The following is a 24,462-nucleotide window of genomic DNA, read 5'->3' on the forward strand; positions in this document are numbered from 1 at the left end:
GGTCGGGTGGAGAGGAGGAAGGATAAAGCACAGGGATTTTTAAGGCAGTAAAACTATATGATACTATGACGGTGGATATATGAAATTTATAAAAATCGATAGAAATGTACAACTTTATTGTAAACTATGGGTTTTAGTTAGTAATCATGTGCTAATATTGTTTTGTTAACTTAAATACACCACACTAATGCAAACTGTGAATAATAGGGGAAGCTCTGTGGGAAAGGGAACATACAGGGACTTTGAATTATCTACTCGATTTTTCTACAAACCAAAAACCACTCTAAAAGTAAAGTCTATTCATTATAAAAACAAAAGTACATAAAAATATGTATCTGATTTCAATTTGCTTTTAACATACTCAGAAATCCTTTTTATTGAAACAAATTTCAGTTTTGAAATAATCATGTTGTCCAAAAGAGGGTGCCAAAGACTTACAAAGCAATTTTTTTTTTGGTTATGCAAAGCAGAGTTACATAATAAAATAGAATTAATAGAATAAAAAACAAAAGGCCCTAACATAAGTCAGCATGCATGACACTCACTTACATCTCGCCTGCAACTTCTGGCCTCCTGCCTCAGGACTCAGGTCTGCTGCCTTGGATCTTTGGTGCCGCTTCCTTGTGCAGACGAAGCTGAGTTCTCCCTGACGATGCACAGTGGTGACTCGCACTCTGAAGAGACCTGCAGGAAGCTGGGCTAGCACAGATACATTTGGACCCGATTTTAAGCATGTGTGTATCAACACCCTCAGATATGCAGATGATACCACCCTAATGGCAGACAGTGAAGAGAAACTAAAGAGACTCTTGATGAAGGTGAAAGAGGTGAGTGAAAAAGCTGGCTTGAAGCGCAACATTAAAAAAAAAAAAACAACTAAGATTTTGCCATCCAGTACCATCACTTCATGGCAAATAGAAGGGGAAAAAGTGGAAGCAGTGACAGATTTTATTTTCTTTGTCTCCAAAATCACTGCGGATGGTGACTGCAGCCATGAAATTAAAAGATGCTTGCTCCTTGGAAGGAAAGCAATGACAAACCTAGACAGCTTATTTAAAGCAGAGACATCCCTTTGCCAACAAAGGTCTGTATAGTCTAAGCTTTGGTTTTTCCAATAGTCAAGTATGGATGTGGGAGTTAGACCATAAAGAGGGCTGAAGGCTGAAAAATTGATACTTTCAAACTGTGGTGCTGGAAAAGACTCTTGAGAGTCCCTTGGACTGCAAGGAGATCAAACCAGTTAATCCTAAAGGAAATCAAGCCTGGATATTCATTGGAAGGACTGATGCTGAAACTGAAGCTCTAGTACTTTGGCCACCTGATGTGAAGAGTCAGCTCATTAGAAGAGACCCTGATGCTGGGAAAGATTGAAGGCAAAAGGAGAAAGGGATGACAGAGGATGAGATGGTTAGATAGAATCACTGACTCAATGGACATGAATCTGAGCAAACTCTGAGAGATAGTTAAGGACAGAGGAGCCTGGCATGCTGCAGTCCATGGAGTTGCAAAGAGTTGGACACAACTTACTTACTCAACAACAACAGAAATGATAAAATTTAAATGAGAACTTTGCAAATGTATAAGTTTTCTTTCAACATATAGTATTTTCAGTGATATAAATTTAAAAACACTTCTACTTACTACAATTGGGTCTTCCATTGACTGTGTAGCCTTTAAAACTTCATTCTTGAATTTCTCTGTAGGTAGGACCATAAGTCAAGGAGCTGTGACTAAGTATAAATGCACCAATTCAGTTCATTCTCCAAGATGTCTTGGTGAATAATCTTGTCAAGAAGGGAATCTTTTGTTAAGGTAATAATAGTTTCACAAGTAAGCTATGTTTCTTTATTTGTTATACTGCCTGTTTATAGTTCCAAAACACTTATTTTTTGCTGATTATAAAAGTGTAAAAAAAGTGCCGTAAAAACATACACTTATGTATTGTCATTATTGTTTGGATTTTCCTAATCGCATTTTAAAGATGTCACAAACTATGTTCCTCTGTGTACTGTCTTCTCAGAATATTGATAATTATGTCCAGAGGCTTGATCTGATTTAGATTTGATTTTACTGGCAAAAGGAAAGGAAAGTGAAGTCACTCTGTTGTGTTCGACTCTTTGTGACCCCTGGAGTGTAGCCTACCAGGCTCCTCCATCCAGGGAATTTTCCAAGCAAGAGTACTGGAGTGGGTTGCCATTTCCTTCTCCAGAGGATCTTCCCAACCCAGGGATGGAACCCAGGTCTCCCGCACTGCAGGCGGACGCTTTACCGTCATATGTGGCGTTACGCACTTCTGTCATAAGGTACAAGGTGTCTGGCTGTCTTTCTTTAGGACTGCTTGAAGCTATTCATGACCACTGCCTGTCTTCATTAGGAGTTTGCAAATGTTGCTATTCAATCATTTCCTCTTATAGTTCTTGGAATGATTCCATAGAGAGACAATTTTCCTAATAAAGTATCTGGTTACCCTGTGTATAGATGATTTTTAAAAAGCAGCTTGAATATTTATTTGGTTTATTTACCAGCTCTCGGGAAAATGAGTTGATTCTGTAGTGTTTTTTTTTTTTTTTAAATCTTATCAGTCTTCCTGTTCTTTGTTTTTTTAATTAATTTTATTTTTGGCTGAACTAGGTCTTCTTTGCTGTGCGCGTGCTCTCTCCAGTGGTGGCAGTCAGGGGCTACTTTCTAGCCATGGTGTGTGGGCCTCCCATCACAGTGGCTTCTCTTGTTGCAGAGCTTGGGCTCTAGGGTGTGTGGGCGCAGTAGTTGGGGCACAGTGGGCTTGGCGGTTGTGGTGCACGGCGGGTGTCCCTTGGCACGTGGAATCCTTCTGGACCAGGGATCGAACTCATGTCCCTTCCGTTGGCAGGTGTATTCTCAACCATGGACCACCAGAGAAGTCCCCTGAGCATTTTTAAAAGGTGATTAGTGAAGGTTTCATTTTTTGTTTTAGTAATACTTAAAACTCATGAATTTTAACATTTTTGTGTGTTTTTATTCTTATCAATACTTTGGTCAGTTGAAGCCTCTTCAAATTGACTCCTCTGTTTTTGTGATCTGACCTCAATATAGAAGTCCCTCCTTATCCATGGAATACTTTCTAAGGCCCCTATTGTTTACCTGAAACCATGAATAGTATGGAGCTGTATATCCATATACTATTTTTTTTCCTATACATACATACCTATGATAAAGTTTAACTGATAAATTAGGCACAGTAAGCGATTAATAACGATAATACTATAATATTAATAGAACAGTCAAAACAATATAATGTAATGAAAGTTATGTGAATATGGTTTCTCTCTCTCTCAAACTATCTTATTGTGCAAACTTAATGCCTTTTCCATCTTATCTAAGCACTAAATTACACACTGTGGCCATAACTTTTGCAGTGTGAGGTGCAATAGCAGAAGTCGCACAAATTTCTTTTTCCTTCTTCACACTTTCACAGATATAAGATTCATTCTCACCATAGGTCTTAGCAACCTCAGCACAGCATTTTTTCCTTTCCTCATTAACCTGAGACACCTTTTCACTTAAAGAAGCACTTGGCAGTGTCTCTTTGGCATATCCAAGTTTCTAGCACTACTACTGTTGTGCTTTGGGGCCAATAATAAGTAAAATAAGGGTTCCTTAAACATAGGCACAGCAGTACTGAAACAGTTGATCTGATAACCCAGATGGCTACTAAGTGACTAACATAGAGGGGAATATGCTGGACAAAGGAGGCGATTCATGATCCGGGTGGGACAGAGCGGGATGGCACGAGATCTCATCAGGCTACTCAGAACATCACACAATTTAAAACTTGTGAATTGTTTGTTTCTGTAATTTTCCATTTAATATTTTTGGATTGCAGTTGACCATGGGGGTAACTGAAATCACAGTGAAACCTTGGCAGCAGCAGGGGAGGGACCACTGCAACGTCAGAAATCTTTCTTGCTTGCAGGTATGACAAAGGATCTAGTTTTGGATAGTTCCTGCCCTAACCTGTAATTAGTAATTTTTCCCAAGGTGCTCTAATTTTTAAACTAAAAAGTTATATGTACTTACATTTAGAGAGCAAAATCTGGGTGCTAGTGGTCTTTAGTACTACTGGGTTGATCTTTGTCTCTAGATTTTTTCAGTGGACAACTCTTAAATTTGACAACAATCATAACCCAGTTTTTCATTGCTGTCTTTGTAGTAGTGGTATAATATGAGTTATATATTATCTTCATTGATGCCAATGCTTTATGTCAATTTAGGAAAAAATTAGTAAGAATTCACATAAATGTGACTAGTCAAAACTATTATAGCCTGAGGATAGATAAACCAAAGTGCAATCTGTAAAAGAAAAAGAGTTCAACGTGGATAGAGTTGTTTATACAGGTAGGAGGGTGGTAGCTGTTAGGGATAGGAAATAGGCTGTTGGCACCAGATTGAGAGGTGGAGGTACAAGATGCTGGCAAGTGGCTGAGCATCGAGCATCATACTTAAATTAAGGAATCAAAGACTTGTTAATAGATCCCAAAGAATATGATAGGAGTAAATAAGATGATTGGTAGCATTAGAATCAGACACACTTAGGTTTGAATCCTAGCTTTGCCACTTACTGGACAAGCTATTACAGCTTTACTTTATGGAAGTGATGGTGAACCGTGTGAAAACATCTGACTAAACAAGAGCTGACTGTGTTCCCAACTATGTATCATAAACTGGCATCTTTTTACCTTGTCTTCACATGTGCCCATGGTCACAACACTACCACTTCAGCAAAGGGCAGTAAAAGGGGGAAAAAGCAGAGTGGAAAGAGACCACAGTCATTTAATTAGGAATAAAGTATCTTACATTTGCAAATTGTGCAACATTGGACCACATGGACAAATTGCTAGAATTCTCTCAAATAAGGGACTCTAAAAGCTACGTCTTACTTGTTTCATGGTGAATCAATTTGAGCATGAGGAAAGAAGAAAGTGGAATTATGCCTGAGCAGGGTTTTGTAAGTTGAGGGCAGCAGAAATCCCGGAGCCTTTGAGGAAGCCTTTGAAAAGAGAGCACTCTTTCCTGAAGGCAAAAGAAAGTTTCTATCAGGCTGCCTGGCCCTATGTTGGCTTTCGATTTCACAAAAATAAGGGGAAAAATGCCATGAATTTTCTTAACCTTAGAGCTAAATTTGTCGAGAGAAAATCTTTGTGAATGTTGTTCTTTATGATGATGTACACAAAAAGGTTCACTTTAGACCTGACCTTGGTCGAATTTTGTTAAGGATGGCTTATCATTTTTCTCTTGGGATTCCCAGGTGGCTCAGTGGTCAAGAATCTGTCTGCCAATGCAGGAGATGCGCGTTTGATCCTTGGGTTGGGAAGATCCCCTGGAGAAGGAAATTTTAACCCACTCCCATATTCTTGCCTGGGAAATCCCATGGACAGAGGAGCCTGGTGGGCTACAGTCCGTGGGGTCGCAAAGAGTCAGACATGACTGAGCAGCTGAACGTGCACACATCTTTTCTCTTAACTCTTTACATAGTGACTAAGCTAAGATGTACCTATCTTTGTGCTTAATGCTTTGATCTTCACAGGCAAAATGCCTCAGGAGATAGTAAAAATTTAGGACTAAGAAGAAACCAGGAGACCTTTAATACAATGCCCTCATTTCACAGATGAGGGTACTAAGGCCGCCAAGAAATTGACAATCCTATTTAAGAGAAATAAAAAAGTGAAATAATTAAATATCAATATACAAGAGTATAGGAGTAAATACTCTGTTTTATGTGGATTATATGTGCTCTAGGAATCTGAAGAGAGGAGATCTCCATTGTTGTATAAGTAAATGGAGAGAGCTAAGAGGCTTGACATTTGCCAAGTGTATAAAGTTTGCAGGAGGCTTTATCAGCATGACCTTGAGTCTGATATTTGCCCAGGAGATTAAAGAATAGGAGGAAGGTGGTTCACAAAACTGGGGAGGTCCAAGAAAATGCTCAAAAGCAGAAATTATGGCTTGTCTGGAAGATGGTGATAGGAACACTGGGAAGCATGTTTGGAGAGAAATGAGAATGTCATGCATGCAGACCTTGATATTCAGAAAAGGCTAGCAACCACTGGATTGACAAGTTAAATTTGTAAGAAGAGCTCAGCAATTATCATACAGCAGCCACTGATAGCCACCCTTGAAAAGCTTCCAATTCTGCAACATGAGTTAGTTATTGACTGTCTTTTAACTATGCTTAAAATTGGGGGAATCCTTTAATTTGTATGGTTTAATATCTGTGAAATTACCTGCCATTGTGACAGGGTAACTTGAATATATTTTAATTAGCAGTAACAGTGTGTAGAGTCACTCTCAAGAATAATAGCCTAGCGTGTATTGAGTGTCTTCTATGTGCCAGGCACCATGCTAAACTTTCTCCTTTGATTTCCTGTTTCATTACCATTTTACAGATGTGAGAGGCGAAGCTTAGGGAGGGTAGGGGATTCAGCTGGAGGCACACAGTTAGTATGTGGTGCAACCTTCATCTGAATTGCCATCTTCCTATTCTCAAAGCCCAGTGCTCGTAAACCTATGTATTAGTACCCTAGTCCCCATTTCTTCTGAATTATTTGGGAAGATCATGGTTACTAGTCTGGAGATATTTTGAGACCTTATTTAGTTTAGTCTCTAATTAGTGCCATTTACAATTTTTCTGATATTCCTCTGAAAAGTATATTACAGTTTTACAGGTCAGCCATGTTTCTTTAAAATAGTCATCAGCCCAGGTCACAAGTGTTAGAAACTGCCATCACTACCGAGTGTTGTATTTGTGGCAAAACTTTATGATTTCCAGATTTAATAGGTTAGAATATGACAGGGCTGCCATTTGCCCATCTACCTGCCACTCATCTGTCTGTCCATCCATCTATCCAGCATTTGTTGAGCGCCTGATGTGAATTAGGCCCTGACTGGCACCTGCATTATCACTTCTTTCGGAGTGTGTTGTTTTCACTAGCTAATAAAACAAGAAAAATTCTGCAAATCTCAATAATTTCCTGCTTGCATCCCAGATCTGTGTGGATCTCCTGTTACGATGTGACTCTCTCCATCTCTTAAGATGCCTTCAGTGTCTTTTACTGGATCCTTTGCCCTTAGTTGGCTGTGCAGTGAAAGGTGAGAGCATAAAGGATTGAACACCCAGTACTCAATATCTGAGCCCAGAAATGGCAGACATCACTTTGGCTCACATTCCGTCACATGGTCCCAACCGGGGCCACCTCTTTCCACCAACTTTGCATCATGAACGAGGAGCATAGACCTAAGTTGGTCAGCCCATTATCTCTGTCCAGATGCTGTCAGTGCTAAAGAAGGTCTATGGAAATATTTGGTAAATTGTGAAGTGCTTTTCAGTTTTTGATATTATTTCACAAATAAGAATGCATTACAATAGAAAACAAAATTCAGTCTGTTGAGACTGACTTGACACGGTGAAAGAATATCTTTTGTATCTATAATACATCATCTTTTTTCAGTCTTGATAGATTATCAGGATTTCCTGGGCTATCTGTGTTCCTGGCCAAGTTCCACTGAAGGCCACCCTTGCAGAGATGGGGAGAGAGGAGAATGATCCTTGTCACATTCCTCTTTATTCTATTTTGAAAGGCATCGAAGCATCTGTGATGTGTAATTTATTTATTTATTTATATTTTTATACACATTGTATTGTTTAATTTTGACTTCATACTGGATCTGCTTCTGTGACTTTAACCCTAACCTTGCCACTTTTCTTATTATTGTTTTTTTATTTTTTAATTTTATTTTATTTTTAAACTTTACAATTTAAATGTCCAAGCTTGGAAGCTGCAGTTTGTTTCTTTGGGAATCAGGGTTGTTGTAATTCATTCTTTCTTGTAGTTTCACTTTCATTTTTCAGAGATGGTTCCTTCTAGTGTTAACATTCCCCAGTTATATTAAATATATGAAATGGGTATGTTTTTCACTGGAAGTTTTTTCTCCTTTAAGCAAAATAGGTAAATTGGGAGTATAGATTTTTTTGGTCATAACTTGGGCAGCATTCTGGTGCTGTACCTTCTTCTGGATCAGCTTCATGCCCTTACCTGCATTTTTAGTGAAAGGTGATTGGAGAAAGCAATGGTCCCCTCTTATCTCTTTAGGTCAGTGGCATGTCCATTTCAGGTACTGTGTCAATTAACAGGTCTAATCTTGTACTGCACACTAAGATGCCTTCACCTGTGGGCTCTGAAATGATAAAGTGAGAAGCATTGATGGAGTGGATTATAAGATTGAAAATAGAGGAGGAAAAAATTAATGAATTTGACTACATGGTCTTGAAGAGAACAGTTGACTTTATTATTAAAATGACCAAATACAAAATGTTGATTATCAAAGTATCATGAACTGATTTTGTCAGTTCTTGTCAGAACTTAACAGATCTTGTCCTTGTTCCCAGAGAACTTGTATCTCAAAGAGCATAAAAACAGACTAATTTAACTAGTAATAGAAATTTAAAATAATATGCTAATTTCTTAAAATAATTTAAAATAGAAAATTTAAATGATTATACTATAGTGAGCAGAAATGTTCACTGAATGTTTGCTAAATTGACATTATTTTATTTTATAATTTAAAAAATTATTATTAAAAAAATTTTTTTTGGCCATGCCAATGGGCATGTGGGAATCCTAGTTTCCAGACCAGCAACCAAACCCTGGCCCCCTGCAGTGGAAGCTCAGAGTCTTAACCACTGGACCTCCAGGGAAGCTTGTTTAATTTATATCTTCATTGGGGAATTACCTGGCAGTTCCTGGCCAATGCAAAATGCATGATTCTACTTGGGCTTCCCTTGTGTCTCAGCTGGTAAAGAATCTGCCTGCAATGCGGGAGACCTGGGTTTGATCCCTGGGTTGGAAAGATCCCCTAGAGAAGGGAAAGGCAGCCCTCTCCAGTATTCTGGCCTGGAGAATACTGTATTCTGGCGAAGAATCAGACATGACTGAGCGACTTTCAGTGGTTAGGACTCTACTCTCTCACTGCCCAGGTTGAGGGCCCAGGTTCAATCCCTAGTCAGGGGACTAAGATCCCACAAGCTGTGGGGCTTAGCCAAAAAAATAAATTATCAAAGTCTTAAAGTGTAACCGGAGCTTTCAGTCATTGCTCCATGCATTAATATATTTATGTACATTTTAAGAACAAGTCACAGACACTGTATGTTTTGAGAATTATTATCCTTTTAGATGTCAGTACCTGGTAACAGCATGTTGATTGGTTATTAATATTTATATTTATATTGGTTATTAATGTTTCTTTCTCAAATACTGAAAGAAATGACTGTATACATTTCTATATTGTATATAGGAGTTTGTTGTAGCACACTGATAATACATGTTTTCCTCAAGCTCTGAGGGCTATCTTATACTCTCTGTCGACGTGAGCTAGCCCATATTTTTCTCTAATTTTGTGTTCTAGAATCATGAGTGATGCAATGTTCTTGGCTTATGAGTACCCTATTACTCTCTACAGATGATGTGGCTTTCTTGCTGATGTTGACAAGAGCTATTTACTACAGAGTGACCTTCTTTCTGCAACTTATTTTGTGTTGTTGTGAACATTTTTGGCACTTAAAGGCTGGCAAAACTATAGATGATAGAAGCAAATTTGCCCCATGGGGACAAAGGATGCTATCATGCACATTTAGTAGAATGTAATGACCAGAGGTTAGGGACTAATGGAAATCCTTATGGAGTTCATAATAGACATCACTGCAACATGGAGGGATTAGGTCGCAATTTGGACAGGCACCGGGAGGGATCTGTGGAAAGGGGCGTGACACGATCCCAGGGAACTTAGATTGGCTTTGCTAGTGGTCCATCCCAGGAATGCATGTCGACGGGACACGAGCACCACGTGGGGCTAGCCCTGGAGCTGGGGCTGAATTTGAAAGACATGTTGAGCCTATGGGGGACGGCTTGTCATAGCCCAGTGCCCATCGTGGCTTCTCTTCTTCAGTCTTTATAAGGAAGGAAATGCATCCTTCCACGAGTCCTGTAATGAGTGTGTTATATGGGCTGCCCTGATCGGCTCAGTGGTAAAGAATCCACCTGCCAATGCAGCATATGACGGTTTGATTCTGGGGTTGGAAAGATCCCCTGGAGGAGGGAATGGCAACCCACTCCAGTATTCTTGCCTGGGAAATCCCATGGACAGAGGAGACTGCTGAGCCACAGTCCATGGGGTCGCAAAAGAGTCGGACACGACCGAGTGACTGCACATCAACAACAACAACAACGAGTGTGTTTACAGACTAGAGCTGAGTGACGATGGCACCCTCTCCCCGGTGAGAGCCGAGAGAGGTGGCTTACAGTATTTCCTCTCATCAAAGCAACGTGGGCTTCTCTCTCGCTTCCTGACACAGAAAATTGCATTTTGTCACCCATTTGTCAGTTCTTAGAGATTTTAAGATAATTAAAGAACATTATAGCAGGTGACAGCTGTTGCTGAGTGCCGTGTTGCTGGTTCTTCTGCTTGTTGGATGCCCATGAATCTCGGATGATGATAGCTTGCTGCTCCAGGTTTAATTAGCTGGTTGTTTTGAATGTCTGGGCTCTCAGGTGTGGGGTTTGCAGGCTTGCAGCTTGTTGAATCAGAGCTGTGCTCATCACTGACTGCGGGACTGGGTCTGACCAACTCATGAAGGGCCACGGAGGGGTGCCCTGACCTTTATCGCACAAAGGCATCAGAGGGATAAGGTGTTTTCTAGGAGAGGCTACTAAGAGCATCAAATGCTGATTGGTTTCCCAGTGTTCTTGCATCAAAGCATATTTTTGATTTTGAAGTTTATTTTCTGATTAAATCTCCTTATGGCCATCCCTTTTTTTTATAACGCACAGTGATCATAATCCCTTTGGGTTTATTTGTAAGTTAGTTTACTAAAAGTTCCCTGACATGCAGGAGAGAGCTAAATGGCCTCCACTCTGGCTTTCAGGAGTACAGAATATTTTCTTCCTTTTCCTGGAGGATTTGAAATGCTGTTGCACTGCATCAGAGAAACTACAAACCCTGCTGGCAGCTCCACGCTTCCTTTCTCTTTTACTCTCTTTAGGTGGGAATGACTTTCTATGTGTTTTAACAATTTGTTTATTAAAAAAGAATATTTTAAAAAATCCCACATGATTTTAAGTTTGCATCCCCAAACCCTATTTGTTTTTAAGCTCACCGTAAAACATGAAAGTAGTTTCAGCAATAATTTAAAACATCATCCTTAACTTATGCAAAAATTTCTTTCCCAACAAAACACTCTGAGTAATTACAATAAACACAGTAGAAGGGCATCAATTTGTGTTAGAACAACAGTGATGGGCTCTGCTTGTAGAATCTATGGTGAAAGACATATTCTTTCACCATTTTTCTTACACAACACCCTTTTCCTTACACAACCCTTTCCTTGAATCGTTTCTTCCTTTTGTACGCAGATCAAACTCTGCTCATTTTTTTTTAGTTCATGGCGCAGAGGCCACCTCTTCTGTGAAGACTTTTTTGAATCTACCGAGCAGAGCTCAGAACTCTTCTTTGGTTCTGCTTCCTGTGTCCTTTGCATGCATGTACACTCAGAATTGAAACCATCTATGCAACTCACCAGTACATTAACATGACCTTATTATCCCACCGTCTTTGATCTAACTTTAGTATTTCATGAGGCTCTTTCCCTGGATGATATGAGCTGTAAATAACTTTACTTTTCACTCCAAGGACTTCCAAGGAGTTCCATCAGCTCACTAATAGGAAGCATCTGTGGACAGTTTACACCAGACTCTTTGAATCTTCACCTCAGAAGTCGTGCATTGCTATGTCCTCAACTATTACTAGTCTGAAAGTATTACATCATGATTTCTGCCCAATCGTAATCAAGCTTCCACATTGTAAGACCTGCTTTAAACCAGACTTCAAAATTTCAGTAAGTATCCCGACTTTGTACTTCCCTAGAACATTATTACGGAGAAAGCAATGGCACCCCACTCCAGTACTCTTGCCTGGAAAATCCCATGGACGGAGGAGCCTGGTGGGCTGCAGTCCATGGGGTCGAGAAGAGTCGGACACGACTGAGCGACTTCACTTTCACTTTTCACTTTCATGCATTGGAGAAGGAAATGGCAACCCACTCCAGTGTTGTTGCCTGGAGAATCCCCGGGACTGGGGAGCCTGGTGGGCTGCTGTCTGTGGGGTCGCACAAAGTCAGACACGACTGACGTGACTTAGCAGCAGCAGCAGGACATTATTAAGGCTATGCTGACCTAGTGTCCTCACTTACGGTGGCAAGCAATTAACTGTGCTTTGTCTTATCAGTAGCTGCTTTGGTGATAATTTGGAGAACCAGCATTTGATAACATTGATATCATTTGATATCACTGTCCATGTCACTGTGTCTTCTACTTGACTGTGGCTCTCTTTACCTGGTTTACCACGAGCTCTTAAACTCTTTACTGCCCCTGCTGATTGTGGAGTCTTATGTTTAACCTAGAGCATGAGAAAGAAATATGCATCTTTTGAAAAAGAAAACTTAGTGAAAAAGTTAGAAAGAAAGTTAATGTCCAGACATACAAAAAACATCTCACTCAGACCTGGTGCTTTTTCAAGTGCTCCTTAGACCGAGTTTTAAAATGATCTCCGTGTTCTGCCTTCCGTCCACCTGCCTATCTGTTTCCCACGCATTTCCCACTCCCAACAGAATATTTCTTCTCATTGGTCCATGCTCTTAGGCACATGCAAATATTCATGTATTCTGTTCCCTGTGCCAGGAATGCCTTTGTCTCTGTCTAATGCTAAACCTTCCCCCAGATTTAAGGCTGAACTAGTTCTAAATTATCAGTTTACTTTTTTCTGTGTTCTTCACTATATCCCATTCTCTCTCTTAACTTTTATATTACTTGTTTGTAGCACCTCACTGGTTTTTCATTATTTGTCCATCAGTTCAGTTCAGTGCAGTTCAGTCGCTCAGTCATGTCCGACTCTTTGTGACCCCATGAACTGAAGCACGCCAGGCCTCCCTGTCCATCACCAACTCCCGGAGTTCACCCAGACCCACGTCCATCGAGTCAGTGATGCCATCCAGCCATCTCATCCTCTGTTGTCCCCTTCTCCTCTTGCCCCTAATACCTCCCAGCATCAGAGTCTTTTCCAATGAGTCAACTCTTCGCATGAGGTGGCCAAAGGACTGGAGTTTCAGCTTTAGCATCATTCCTTCCAAAGAAATCCCAGCGCTGATCTCCTTCAGAATGGACTGGTTGGATCTCCTTGCAGTCCAAGGGACTCTCAAGAGTCTTCTCCAACACCACAGTTCAAAAGCATCAATTCTTCAGCGCTCAGCCTTCTTCACAGTCCAACTCTCACATCCATACGTGACCACAGGAAAAACCATAGCCTTGACTAGACAAACCTTTGTTGGCAAAGTAATGTCTCTGCTTTTGAATATGCTATCTAGGTTGGTCATGACTTTCCTTCCAAGGAGTAAGCGTCTTTTAATTTCATGGCTGCAGTCACCATCTGCAGTGATTTTGGAGCCCCCCAAAATAAAGTCTGACACTGTTTCCACTGTTTCCCCATCTATTTCCCATGAAGTGATGGGACTAGATGCCATGATATTCATTTTCTGAATGTTGAGCTTTAAGCCAACTGTTTTACTCTCCACTTTCACTTTCATCAAGAGGCTTTTTAGTTCTTCTTCACTTTCTGCCATAAGGGTGGTGTCATCTGCATATCTGAGGTTATTGATATTTCTCCCGGCAATCTTGATTCCAGCTTGTGTTTCTTCCAGCCCAGTGCTTCTCATGATGTACTCTGCATATAAGTTAAATAAGCAGGGTGACACTATACAGCCTTGACGTACTCCTTTTCCTATTTGGAACCAGTCTGTTGTTTCATGTCCAGTTCTAACTGTTGCTTCCTGACCTGCATACAGGTTTCTCAGGAGGCAGGTCAGGTGGTCTGGTATTCCCATCTGTTTCAGAATTTTCCACAGTTTATTGTGATCCACACAGTCAAAGGCTTTGGTATAGTCAATAAAGCAGAAATAGATGTTTTTCTGGAACTCTCTTGCTTTTTCCATGATCCAGCAGATGTTGGCAATTTGATCTCTGGTTCCTCGGCCTTTTCTAAAACCAGCTTGAACGATGTTTATTCAGTTATTTTTGATAACTTAATTCAGGCATGAGATCCTGTTTTCATCCATTTGTTTTTTTATTCAACTAATGTTTATAGAAACCCACTATGGCAATGTACCCTGATGGGTACCAGGAACACAGCAATGAATAAGACAGCGTGACCTTATGTATTGTTTTTGGAAAAGGATCCCCAGTTTCCTTGTCATAGGACCAAGTAAAACAAATCTGTGCTTGGTTAATTCTTTCAGTTGGTTGGAATCCCTCTAGGCCTTCTTCATATTCATCAAAGAGAGGCTGGATCAATATTTTGTACCTAGTTTTATTGCATATTTTACCAACCTTTCTAAAAAGAAACTTACTGTAGAGAAACCTAACATCAGTTCTCAGCTACTACTATAATTGCTGTCACATCTTGATGATCTGGAATAGAAAACAGGAACAAAAAGATGACATTAAATCAACCTAAAATATGTAAGCTGTTAAAGGACTTTGAATGTTGGCTGCTGAGGGGTGTGGAGAGCGCCAGGAACGGGCAGGGGGTAATTAGTGGACAAACCCAAGGCTGTGTTGCCTTCAATAAAGTGGCAAAATCTCCAGAACATTGTCCTTGAGGGAAGGGTGAAGAGAACAGTATTCTAGTGAAACTGAGGATAATCATCAGTTAGATCTGTGAAACCTGTAAACTGCCTTCATTGATCAAGCTCACTTTAATCGTTGCTACAAAAAGTTTTCATGTCTTCCAAGCCTCACATCACCTAAAGAATAAGATGTTTGCCTGAGTTGTTTTTCAGGGACTTGGAGTCAGCTATGTTCAATTTGAGCTTGAGCTGTTTAAGACTAGTCGGGACCACAACCCTCCAACTGGGCAATCATGAGTGTCCAATTGATGACCTTCTGACATCAGAGGGCCCCAAACTCCACCCTCAGTGCCTGGGGACGCTGCCATTTTCTGAACATGTGTCCATGAAGAAACACATAGCTCAGAAGCACCTGCCCAGTATAATGATTACCTCATCTTTTTCTTATCTCCAGTCCCTTATCCCCAATTCCCCACACCTCAACCTTATCCCATGGGCTTTCCTGGTGACTCAGATGGTAAAGAATCTGCCTGCTGTGCAGGGGACATAGGTTTGATCTCTAGATCGGCAAGATCCCCTGGAGGAGGGCATGGCAATCCACTCCAGTATTCTGGCCGGGAGAATCCCATGGGCAGAGGAGCCTGGCGGGCCACAGTCCTATGAGGTTGCAAAGAGTCGGACACAGCTGAAGTGATGGAGGATGCACAGCTTTGTCCCATAAATATCCCTAGCCCCTTGCCTTGGGAAAGGCAGATTTGAGATTTGTTCTCCTGTCTCCTCACTTGGCTGCCTTGAGAGTAAACCTCTTCTCTGCTGCAAATCTCAGCGTCTCAGCACTCGGCTTGCTCTGTGTAGGGCAAACGAACCTGGTTTGGTGTGGTGGTGGTTTAGTCACTAAGTCGTGTACACCAGCTGCAGGGTGCTTGTGGGGAGTTCTAGGTGGGAAATACTTGTTGTAAATAGATGGTGCAGATTTCCCAATGGCGTGTCTTCTCTGAAACAGGGTCTGATGTTACATACGTAAATTCTAGGCCCTAGGAGAAGGAAGCAGGCAAGAATGTGATGGGGAGCCGACTGAGCACGTTGTTGGAAATCTGTCCACGTGGGAGCAAGGGTACGGACCACGTCCCTTAATCTAGACCCTCCAGGTACAGATTATCCATCAGGAAAAGAAGGCAGAGCAGTATTCCTTAGAAGAAATTGGAGGGAATGAAGGGAGTGCCCAGTAAGCATGCTCTGTGCACGGCTTTCCTGTACTGGGGAGGCGGGACTGTCTGCAGCCCTGAGACATGGTGCGTCCGTGTGCGTCTCCACACGGGCAGCCAGGCTCGGCACATGTGCCTTCATGTCTGAGCTGCGCTGCGTGTCAAGGGCTTTTCATCCCCAGGGGCAGTGCTGAAGGAAGCAGACAGACCTGGGGTCAGCTGGCACTGACGCTGGAGAAACAGTTTAGTCCCTTTCTACTCTTTTTCCTCCTTTGACACTACCGTAGCTTCCGTTGTTTTGTCTTTCTTCTTCTCACTTAGAAGATAGAGGGATTTAATTAGCCGTGAAGTGACTAAAGGCAAGAAACAAAGATCAAATATGAAGGAAAGCGAGGTGAATAAATACAAATGCACTGGCAGCCAGTTTCTGAACATTCAAGGCAGAAAAGCCACAGGGATTAGTTTGGAAATGAAATAGCGTCCTGATGAAAAGTACATGGTTTCACCAGAATTTGGGTTATTCTTTCATGTGTGTACTCCTCTCCCCACACCCACAACTTTAGAAATAGAGTATTTAATTTAAGAACAAATAATACATAGTGAAGATCAATATACAGTCATTGAAGCAGAAATTATTGGAGGAAAACAGTGCAAATTGGAGTATGCAGAAGAAAATCAGTATTATAATTCTACTATCATTGTACATGAACCTATTAAAACATAATTGGCAGCTTTCATCTACTAGAATATTGTTCCCTCTCATAAACAGGTATTGGCATAAATTCAGACACATTAACTATGTTCCAAGTAGTGTTAATTTATTTTTTTCTCATATCCCCAATTATCACAGCATATTCATTTTGATATAAAAACCCAGAGCACAGCTTAATTCTAACAAATAGTTTAATTTAAGAAAACTATTTATTGAATCCCACTAAATTGTGTTTTTTCCCATAGAGTACTGCCATATGAAGTTGAATTATCAAACTTAGCTTCCTATCATTTTTAGCCTGTTCCCTCTAGGACTTTTCTACTCTTTTATCTGAAAGAAACAATCCCATCTTAATTTTCTTATTGAATATATTTTACCTATAACTGATCAGAACACAGTCATCCTAGAATCAGATTTATTTAGAGGACAGATACTAATCCAGTTACTGAGAAATTAAACTGATGAATCAGGTGTTTTTGGCTGCACTGCATGGCTTGTGGGATCTTGTTTCCTGGCCAGGACCCTCTGCAGTGGAAGTGCAGAATCCTAACCACTGGACCACCAGGGAACTCCCTGATGAATCAGTTCTTAATCCTGATAAACTCTTTGCTTCAACGTGTCAGCCCTGTCTGTAATTTTTTTCTTGAGGTCATTTATGTTGTCAGTATCTGCACTATCTATTTTCTCTTAGTGGAGACAGACTCTGATGAGGTGAAATATAAGGCATTCCTGGAGAGACTATGCTCTGGGTACAAAGCAGAAGAATGGTCACCGCAAGCCCTTCCTCTGTTTTTGGCAGATGACCATGCAATCTGAAATACAGTAAGAACTATTTGTGACTTGATCTCTCCAACTCTTTTTTTTTTTTTTTTTTTTTAGTTTTCTGAATGTTGAGTCTTTTTTTTTTTTTTTTTTTTATTTTTAAACTTTACATAATTGTATTAGTTTTGACAAATATCAAAATGAATCCACCACAGGTATACATGTGTTCCCCATCCTGAACCCTCCTCCCTCCTCCCTCCCCATACCATCCCTCTGGGTCGTCCCAGTGCACCAGCCCCAAGCATCCAGTATCGTGGATCGAACCTGGACTGGCAACTCGTTCCTTACATGATATTTTACATGTTACAATGTCATTCTCCCAAATCTTCCCACCCTCTCCCTCTCCCACAGAGTCCATAAGACTGTTCTATACATCAGTGTCTCTTTTGCTGTCTCGTACACAGGGTTATTGTTACCATCTTTCTAAATTCCATATATATGCGTTAGAATACTGTATTTATGTTTTTCCTTCTGGCTTACTTCACTCTGTATAATAGGCTCCAGTTTCATCCACCTCATTAGAACTGATTCAAATGTATTCTTTTTAATGGCTGAGTAATACTCCATTGTGTATATGTACCACAGCTTTCTTATCCATTCATCTGCTGATGGACATCTAGGTTGCTTCCATGTCTTGGCTATTATAAACAGTGCTGCGATGAACATTGGGGTACACGTGTCTCTTTCCCTTCTGGTTTCCTCAGTGTGTATGCCCAGCAGTGGGGTTGCTGGATCATAAGGCAGTTCTATTTCCAGTTTTTTAAGGAATCTCCACACTGTTCTCCATAGTGGCTGTACTAGTTTGCATTCCCACCAACAGTGTAAGAGGGTTCCCTTTTCTCCACACCCTCTCCAGCATTTATTATTTGTAGACTTTTGGATTGCAGCCATTCTGACTGGTGTGAAATGGTACCTCATAGTGGTTTTGATTTGAATTTCTCTGATAATGAGTGATGTTGAGCATCTTTTCATGTGTTTGTTAGCCATCTGTATGTCTTCTTTGGAGAAATGTCTATTTAGTTCTTTGGCCCATTTTTTGATTGGGTCGTTTATTTTTCTGGAGTTGAGCTGTAGGAGTTGCTTGTATATTTTTGAGATTAGTTGTTTGTCAGTTGCTTCATTTGCTATTATTTTCTCCCATTCTGAAGGCTGTCTTTTCACCTTGCTATTAGTTTCCTTTGATGTGCAGAAGCTTTTAAGGTTAATTAGGTCCCATTTGTTTATTTTTGTTTTTATTTCCAATATTCTGGGAGGTGGGTCATAGAGGATCCTGCTGTGATGTATGTCGGAGAGTGTTTTGCCTATGTTCTCCTCTAGGAGTTTTATAGTTTCTGGTCTTACGTTTAGATCTTTAATCCATTTTGAGTTTATTTTTGTGTATGGTGTTAGAAAGTGGTCCAGTTTCATTCTTTTACAAGTGGTTGACCAGATTTCCCAGCACCACTTGTTAAAGAGATTGTCTTTAATCCATTGTATATTCTTGCCTCCTTTGTCGAAGATAAGGTGTCCATATGTGCGTGGATTTATCTCTGGGCTTTCTATTTTATTCCATTGTTGATCTCTCCAACTCTTAAAGGGGCCTAACATGTATCAGAATCCATCTCGCACTGAGGTCTTCAGAAACCTGAAGACAATATGCAAGAGTTAATTGGCAATTTCTATAAAAACTGTTCTCAAGTTTTGATGAAGATATTCTATTTCAAAATTTTATCCTTTTCTCAGATAATAAAACTGATCTTAAAGTGGGCTTCAATCTGAAGCTTATTTTTATAAGATAAATTCCTACATATCCTACATTTACTATAACTTTAAAAATAAAACTTTGCTCAAGTGAATAGTTTTTCTGTGGAAATCAAGGAAAAGAGGATTTTCAAAATGACTATGAATACAATAGACAAATATAATAAGATAATTACTACCCTTTTGGCTCATTGAACCATAGTGCTACTATGGTATAAAGTGAAAAAACTTATGGCAAAAGCAATAATCATTTGTGCTGTCAGTAACTGATCTAAAAAATTTTTACCAATGGAACAAACTGGTGTACAAAATAGCTGCTTTCATATCAGTCTTATTATTGTTGCCATTATTATAACTATAGAACATGCTGCTGCTGCTGCTAAGTTGCTTCAGTCATGTCTGACTCTGTGCGACCCCAGAGATGGCAGCCCACCAGGCTCCCCCGTCCCTGGGATTCTCCAGGCAAGAACACTGGAGTGGGTTGCCATTTCCTTCTCCAATGCATGAAAGTGAAAAGGGAAAGTGAAGTCGCTCAATCGTGTCTGACTCTTCGCGACCCCATGGACTGCAGCCCACCAGGCTCCTCGGTCCATGGGATTTTCCAGGCAAGAGTACTGGAGTGGGGTGCCATCACCTTCTCCGATAGAAAATGCGTTAAACAATAAATATGGCCTATGATAGGTGGAGATACTCTGGATGATGCAAAATGACTCTTCCAACACCGTTGGGTCATAATCACAGGCAGGTATAGTCTAGCTCAAAGCAAGGAGTGCCTCTAGCTTTTAGCTCTTAGCTCTCAGACAATAACAAGGGCCTCCTTTTGAATTGGTTAATGGTGCTGTGGTATTTGAAGGGTGAAAGAAGAGCATGGATGACTACTTGGTTAGTTTTAGAATGGATTCATTCACTTGGAATGGATTAAGTGACCTGAAGAAAAATTCCCTTCCGTTGATGATATTCTATCATTCTTGCCTTTTTGGAAAGTAATTCATAGACTTGATCTCTGTACCTCAGGACTTCATATGCTGTAGTAGACGCAGAGATATGGACACATAAGATTGTTCACCCAGACAACCTAATATATTTTCTTCAGCGCCTTTCTGGTTTTGCTGCTGCTTTGAACAATTCCAGCAAGTGAAAAGCAAGGTTTGTCCTACCTTGGTCTGTTGCCACAGTCCATGTGTACAGAGAATGTGGCTGCCGCTGTTACTGTCGGTGTCAGCCGGCGTGGGAGAGGCCTAGAAGCCCTGGCCCTGGGGCGAGAGGCGGGAAAGGGGAAGCCAGGGCGTTGGCCAAGGCACAGTAATAGTCATGAGTGCCCTGGTCGCTGTGTCCTGGTCCTGAGTAGACTGAGTGTTGATGGATTTGTTAAGGCCCCTTCTAAGCTTTCAGGACATTTGCTGCCCCCAAACGTTAGTGTCTCAGAGGCATTATGCAGTAATAGAAAACGGAGGACTGAGACTCTTCTTATTTCGTATCTGTGAAGAGCAGGTAAGTTTTATCTTTAACTGTTGTGCCTCTTACCTCTAAAACATCATTAAGTGCTATCTTGAAAAAGGCTTTTGTTTATTTCCTACCATTATTAGAATACAGTATGGAGTCATTTGTCAAGGTCATTCATTTAGAAGTGTTCTAGCCCTCCGTTATTTCTTAGACTGGCCGCATGGAAGGAGAGAGGGTTTTTTAAAGGAAGGTGGATATTGTTCAGGCTCCATGTTTGCACCACTTACTAAATGTGGAACCTCAATAGAGTCCGTCTTCCTGGCTCTCAGTTTCCTCACCAATAAAATAAGGACACTGTAATGTAAGTTATGGCGTTGTTACACTTGACATATAGGCAGTAGTGAATGAATGGTATAGAATGTGGGATTTGACCTGAGACAATTGAGAGATCGCACTGAAGAGCTTATATACAGTTGCTGCTTCTGTGTTGGATGCTGCAGCCTCACATCAGCAGGATCGGTGATTAGGAAGAAAGATGGGCAAGAGGTAGGGGAGAGGAAGCACAAACTGGAGACTGCAGGGATGGGCTGGAGCCCTTCCAGGTGAGCTGGGACCCACGCGGGTCTCTCACTGCTCCCAGGCCGCCCACTTCGACGAGGTGGCTGACCTGCGGGGGCAGCTGGCGCCCTTCATCACAGTGCTTAAAGAGGCACCTGGCGCAGGAGCTGGAGGAGCCGTGGGCTGCTGGTTGCTTTACCGCAAGTGAGCCAGCAGGCGAGCGGCAGTGTGTGCAAGCTGCGGTCCAGCCTGGTGCTCTGCTCTAGCCTTCCAAGTGTGAAATCAATGTGGTGGCTGTTTCCTTCCACCTTCAAATCTCACGTAAAATGTCTCTTGTGGCCCACACGAGTCTAGAACTATACAGGGAAGGGCATTCTGGCAGACGACAGTTCCAGGGTCAACACAAAACAAAGCCGTCTTAGTATCTATTGTTATTAATAATTCTTCCCAGAAGTTCTCCTCTTAATCACCCAGGCCATTCTAATAGCTCACATGAAGTTACCATTCCAATTTCTCATAGGACTCAGAGCACACACAGTACAATTCTCTGTTCTTCAATTTATCTCTATATCAGTGGCTTTCAACCAAGGTGATTTTGCCCTGAGGAGACACTGGCAGTGTCTGAGGACATTAACAATGTCTGGAGACATTTGAGGCTGTCATGACAGAGGGCAAGTGCTACTGGCTTTTAGTGGGTAGGGATCAGGGTTGCTAAACGTCCAGTAAAGCACAGAGAGGCCATCCCAACAAAGAATTATCCAGGTCAAAATGTCAACAGTGCTGAGACTGAGAAAGCCCGGTGTGCAGTTACCTTCTCATCTGTCCCTAGTATTTCTGAGGAAGAAATTACTTCTTTACTAAAGTCATTTCCTTCACTTTGCTATTTTTTGGTTGTTGTTCGCATCACTTTCAATTCTTCAAGCACCCCATTCAGTCTCTTCTCTCTCCATTTTTACCTCGCAGACTAAACAGATTCAACAGATGAAAACAATCACATTTGCTTTCCCCTTAGCTCTTGGAAATTACCATGCACTTACTACCTCTTTGTTTAATTAGCAAACTCTCTAATTGAATGATCCATGTTGGTTACTCATTTCCTCCATACCTCAAGCCATCTGGTGCATCTCAGCAAAACTTTTTAAAGTCAGTAATGAGCTTATTCTGGCCAAATTTGTGGATTATTTTAAAAAGCGAAATTAATTGACTTCCCAGTCCATTTCATTTCCTATATGTACTGTCTTTAAATTCCCTCTCTTATCCCCCACCGAAGTCATCACGTCAACATCATAGCAAAACGTCTCTTGTCGACATCGCCAGTAACTTCCGGACTGGTAAGCGCCATGGACGCTGTCACCCTCTTCTTTCTGACCTTCTCAGCAGGACCTGACACTTCTGATCATCCTTCCTCTTTGAAACACTTTCTTCTCTTGACTCAGGAGGACTCCACATTCTCCTGGTTTTTTCCCTGCCACTCCGTCTCACTCTCCTCTGCTGCTCCCTCCCCCTCTTCTTGACCTTCTAATTTTGCAGGCTCCCATGACTCAGCTTTTGAACCTCTTCTATTCTGTATGTACACACACTTCCTGATGACCTCCTCCAGTCTCATGGCTTTATATTTTATCTCGTATTGATGACCCCAAATTTATAGCTGTGGTCTGGACCGAGATGCTGATCTCTGGACTCCAAAATTCAATTACCTTCCCAGAATCTCTACTTGCTTTTCTAAGTGGAAATGGTAATCTATTATGCTAAAAACTGGGCTCCTGGTATTTTTCTGTATCTCAGGAAATGTCAACTTTGTCTTTTTGTTGTTTAGTTGCTCATTCATGTCCGACTCTTTTGTGACCCTGTAGACTGTAGCCCACCAAGCTCTTCTGCCATGGGATTTCCCAGGTAATGCTGGAGTGGATTGCCATTTCTTCCTGACCCAGGGATTGAACCTGTGTCTCCTGCTTGGCAGGCAGATCTTTGTCCCTGCACCACCTGGGGAACCCTACCCTTCCAGTTACCCAGACCCAATGCCTTGGAATAATCCTCAAGCCTTCTCTCTCACAAAGCGTTTACAGTCAGTCAGAAAACATCGTCAGCTCTGTCTTCAGCACACGTTTAGAATCCAACCACTTTTCATGCTGCTGCGCTGGACTGCCATATGTACTTTCCAACCATTGCACCTTTATCTCTCACCTAGATTGTCCAGTGCCCCAGCTGTTCTTCCCTCCACTCATGTTTAGTCTCTTTTGTACTGATGAAAGATTCTCCAGCCATACGTCTGGACTTCTCTCCAGAGAACGCTTTTATAACAGTGAACCTCCTAATTTTAGTATCTCTAGCAATCTGGACAGTCTGGGAATTTCCCAAATCATCAAGTCCTGGTTGCTTTTGGCTTAATATTTCTTTCCTCAATATGTCTCTTTCCTCTACCATTTTAGTACAGGCAACAAGGAGAAGCCAGGCTGTATGTTCAAGTTTTTGCTGGGAATTCTTCTCAGCTAAATATCTGCATTCATCCCTTGCAAGATTTTGCTGGCCACACAGCAGTAGGTCACAGCGCAGTGAGGTCTCTGCGCTGTTAGCGAGGGTTGCCTTTGCCCATTTTGCCAGTAGGATGTCTCTCATTCCCTTCTGAGCCCTTTGAGTACCTTTAGTGTCCACATTTCTAGCAATATTCTGTTTATGACAGTATGCGTATTCTCCTAGATGAGGCGAGCTCCCCCTTTTGTGCTTCTCCCTTATTTCGGAGCTCTCACCAGCATTTTCCTTAATGCTTATATTTCTTTTTTTTTTGGAAACACTTCTGTTTGTTTGTTTGCTGCACCAGGCCTTAGTTGCAGCATGTGGGATCTAGTGCCCTGATTAAGGATCAAACCTGGGCCTCTGCATTGAGAATGCGGAGTCTTAGCTGCTGGGGAAATCCCTAATGTTTATATTTCTATCAGTAGTTTTCTTTAAAGCAATCTAGGTTTTATTTATTATGTGCCTCAAAATTCTTCTGGCCTTTGTCCATTACTAACTCCAAAGCCATTTCCACATTTTTAGGTATTTGTTACAGCAGTAGCCCACTCCTTGGTACCAACATCAGTGTTGGTTTTCCTGTGGCTGCTCTAACAAGCTACCACAAACTTGGTGGCTTAAACAACAGAAATTTATCCGCTTGCAGTTCTGGAGACCAGAAGTCAGAAGTAAGTATCATTGGGTCAAACTCGAGATGTTGCCAATGCTGTCCTCACGCTAGAGCCCCTAGGGGAGAGTAATTTCTCGTCTCTTCCAGCTTCTAGTGG

The 24,462-nt window shown here is 41.3% G+C and overlaps 1 long non-coding RNA gene across 1 annotated transcript in view; it reads left to right on the forward strand.

The window, feature by feature from the left end:
* Window positions 1-3,769: 3,769 nt before the first annotated feature.
* Window positions 3,770-24,462, forward strand: part of LOC139177028 (uncharacterized) — an 82,956-nt gene continuing 62,263 nt past the window's right edge. The window contains exon 1 of the long non-coding RNA XR_011561404.1: window positions 3,770-3,952. This is a non-coding gene — a long non-coding RNA (uncharacterized lncRNA). The remainder of the gene's footprint in view (window positions 3,953-24,462) is intronic.

Source organism: Bos indicus, chromosome 18, assembly GCF_029378745.1.
Source record: "Bos indicus isolate NIAB-ARS_2022 breed Sahiwal x Tharparkar chromosome 18, NIAB-ARS_B.indTharparkar_mat_pri_1.0, whole genome shotgun sequence".
Taxonomy (NCBI): Eukaryota; Metazoa; Chordata; class Mammalia; order Artiodactyla; family Bovidae; genus Bos; species Bos indicus.